At 39.8% G+C, this 3,956-nt stretch overlaps 1 pseudogene; it reads right to left on the bottom strand.

Moving 5' to 3' along the window:
• Positions 1–2,583: 2,583 nt before the first annotated feature.
• LOC148513626 (C-C chemokine receptor type 6 pseudogene) lies at positions 2,584–3,696 on the bottom strand (annotated as a pseudogene).
• Between the last annotated feature and the right edge of the window lie 260 nt (positions 3,697–3,956).

Here is a 3,956-nt window from a genome sequence, read left to right as displayed (position 1 = left end):
TGTCATCCACCACAGTTGTTTTCCGTGGTCTTCCGGGTCTTTTGGTGTTGCTGAGCTCTCCGGTGCATTCTTTATTTTTAAGAATGTTCCAAACAGTTGATTTGGCCACACCTAATGTTTTTGCTATCTCTCGGATGGGTTTGTTTTGATTTTTCAGCCTAATGATGGCTTGCTTCACTGATAGTGACAGCTCCTTGGATCTCATATTGAGAGTCAACAGAAACTGATTCCAAATGCAATGTCACACCTAGAATCAACTCCAGACTTTTTACCTGCTTAATTGATAATGAAATAATGAGGGAATAGCCCACACCTGTCCATGAAATAGCTTTTGAGTTGATAGTCCCATTACTTTTGGCCCACCGTTCACCTGATTTGGATGTAATTACCCTCAAATTAAATCTGAAAGTCTGCAGTTAAAGCACATCTTGTTTGTTTTATTTCAAAGCTATTGTGGTGGTGAATAGAGGCCAAAATATGAAAATTCTGTCAATGTCCCAATATTTATGCACCTGACTGTATATTAGGGTACTTCCTGCAGCAGGAAGTTGCCTGTACAACTTCGCACCTTAGTGGTTTTTCTACTGTGACAGCATCTCAGGCTCTGCTGTGTTCCTTTCCTGGAGTACTCAGTAGGCGACTTCTGGATCCTTTCATGTTCCCTATTGGTAGTGCTATACAGCTTCTCATATCATCTGTGCTGAGTACCATCACTATACAGCATCTCATACCATCTGTGCTGTCTTTCTCCGCTACTAGTATCGCAGTCTCTGGAGTATCATCCTCAGCTCTTTTGCGTCTGGGTGTCCTGTATTTACATCCATCAGATCTCGTAGTCCGTCTTCTCGACTGGATCTTCAGTGACATAATTTCCTACCCAAACCTTATTGCACTGACAGTGTTTTATATAGTCCTCTCAAATGTATCTCTGTGTTTTTTCCAGGTACCTACCCTGAGGGCTGTGACCTGTTCACTTGGTGCAGCGAAACCCACATCCCACTTTGAGGGGTCACTGGTGAATACCATCAGGTGGACTAGACTCCGCGCCTTGAGGTAGAGCTCACCAACAACTGAGAGAGACATATGAAGAGGACATATATATTGCCTTCCCATTTTGTCTCACCCACTCCCCCTAGCCCTCTGGCCGTAGCTCCTGCAGTTGTAGCCAATAGTCTGCTGGGTCTGCCAGGTTCCCAACAGGTAAGAGTGCACAGGCAGCTGGAAGAGAGGACCTGGAAAGTTACAGAACCATGGCAGGAGTCCCAGGTGTCCAGAGAGCAGTTCAGCAGGCTCAGACTAAATCCAAAATGGCTGCCACCTGCAGCCAGAGTACGGCTAGAGGAAAGGCCAGGGCAGCACCAGTAGACCATCCACAGGCAGGAGGATCAGACCCTAAGTCCAGCAGCATGTAAGGAAGTGCCAGGTAGGAGGTGAGTGGAGCTGCAGATAGAGGCAACCAGGTGGCTGCAGTGGGCCAGGGCAATGCAGGTCTCATGGTAAAAATCGAGGCAGCAGCTTCAGGTCAGCTAGAAGGCAGACTCTGAGGGAGTCAGAAATGGCACCAAAGAGGCACTGCAGGTTGGAGGGGAGATGCTGGGCAGCCAGGGAGAGCAGAGAAAGCCCCACCGAAGGTAGATTACAGATGGCTGATTGCAGAGGCACACATCTGCTCCAGTTAGCAGCCCCTCTAATATTGGTGTCTTTCTTTAACTTATGTCATATTGTTTTATATATTTTAAACATTATCAAAAATAGATATTTAATTTAGATTTTTTTTTCTATCAGCAAAAATGTCAGAGCTATCAAGTAAATACATAGCATTTTTATGTAAAACTTTATTTAAGCTTTCAAAAGCAAATTATTGCATATAAAGAAACATTTAAACCAAATATACTAGATATCTTTATAACATGCCATTATAACCACTCTGCAAAACTATCCAGTTCTTTGTTTCAGATATTAAACTAAAAATTTAATTTTAGGTTGCATGTCTGAAAAAAGATTGTTATATTTGCTCAGATGGCCGTAAATGTGCTTGGTAATGTGCTCATTATCAGACATTGTGTCGGATTTCCCCTTGAACTCTCCCCAGCAGCTCCTCGGCAGTCATGTCGTCATGATGTGTTGGAATCGGGCAAATTGTGTAAAATGTCGCTAAGTGTAAGTACCTTTAGAGGATCAACAGCAATGTATACTAAAGGCCAGCCAGGTATGCTGTATCCAAGAACTCAAGTAAGTAATCTTTTCGGACAGGCATGTAATTTGGCTATTTAAGATATATACTTTAAGTTTATTCATGCGCATGTCCAAAGTGAGCAAAACATATTTCGGACTACTTATGTCACAAAGGTCTCCAATCATTCACTGACTGTTTTATTTTTGTTTCAATCTAATCTAGCTATGACCCAGGAAATAGTGGATACATGATATTTGATCTGAGAACCTGACTGAGAAAAGCCACCACTTTGTAAATATAGACCTTGGTGTTATTTACATTTTGAAGCAAAAAATATCATCTGGAGAAAAGGGACCTCAATATTTTTATTTTTGTGATCATAAAAGTCGCAGCAAATGCTTTTTTTATTACATAGTAAAGGATGATCCACCTTCACTAATAAAGACCTCACCTGTCATCATTGATGTGCACATGTCAGAGGAAAATCTAGAAAGATGGGTTCTAGACCTGTAAAGTTTTCGCATGCACCATATATCTTGAATTATTTTCGCAAAATTATTTCGAAATTTGACACCAATAAAAGCATAGATTACTGGATTTAGACAGCAGTGAAAAAAGGCCAGTGCCTTAGTAATAAAAAATGCGTATGAATGTTTCATTTGTTCAGAGCAATTGCCTTTGTCCATCAAATATGCAGCCTTTGTCAAAAGCATCCCAATGTATGGGAGCTGGCAGAACAGAAACACTGCCACAACTGTGACATTCACTAATGTTGCCTTTTTTCTTTTAGAATTTTTGACCTGCAACAGGGTTATAATGATAGATGTATAGCAAAATAGCATAACAAGAAAAGGAATCAGAAACCCTACACAAACCTTAAATATTATAGCTGCAAATTTCCATTTCTGTGCTATTAAACCATCATGGTAACGTGCTTCGCAAGCCATCAGCGCGGATGTATCTTTTCCTACTTTATAACATGCAGTGAATATGTATGCTATGGTAGACAGACAGGCAGATATAATCCATACTGACACACATAACACTCGTTTATAGGCCAGTGCTATGATTCTGAGTCTAAATGACTTAGTAACCTGTACAATGGCAAAATAGCGATCAATGCCTACACATGCTAACAATAACATACTGCAATTGAAATTTATTGCATAGATGCAACTTACCAATTTGCACATAAAATCCTTAAAAATCCAGTTTTGTTTATGATAATATACAGCCCAAAATGGAAGAGTTAAAATTAGTAATATGTCTGCTATTGCCATATTTAATAGATAAACATCTGTCATATTCTTTTCTTTCTTGTAGCGCCTGAAAGTTACAACAACCAGTACGTTTCCAACAAGCCCGAATACAAATATAAAGGAAAATGTAACCGGTCCAAAAATTTTCAAAAATCTTTTGACAGTGTCCATGTTGCAAACTGTTCCTTCATAATCAAGATCAGCTGAATACCCGTAATCTGTTAATGGAGTGGAGCTTTCCATATTTCCTAGTGTGAGTTTACTGAGCCCTAGAATTAAGAAACAGTAGTTAACAATATATACAAATGTGGACACTATTGCATTTATTATCATTCAACGGGAAGGGCTGCAAGTATATTTTAAATGTATCTGTGGGCTAAAACTCAAACATTGCCTTTATATCATCATGCCCACCAAACTGTGCATAGCAAATGTATACTAAACACAGCTTTTTCTCTCTGGTATATCCTAGCATTGTGATTTGTGGGGGCTTCACCAATAAAATTATTAATAACATATTT

Source organism: Taudactylus pleione, unplaced genomic scaffold, assembly GCF_031769625.1.
Source record: "Taudactylus pleione unplaced genomic scaffold, aTauple2 ptg000275l, whole genome shotgun sequence".
In the NCBI taxonomy this organism is placed as follows: Eukaryota; Metazoa; Chordata; class Amphibia; order Anura; family Myobatrachidae; genus Taudactylus; species Taudactylus pleione.
This window is presented reverse-complemented; position numbering and strand designations above follow the sequence as displayed.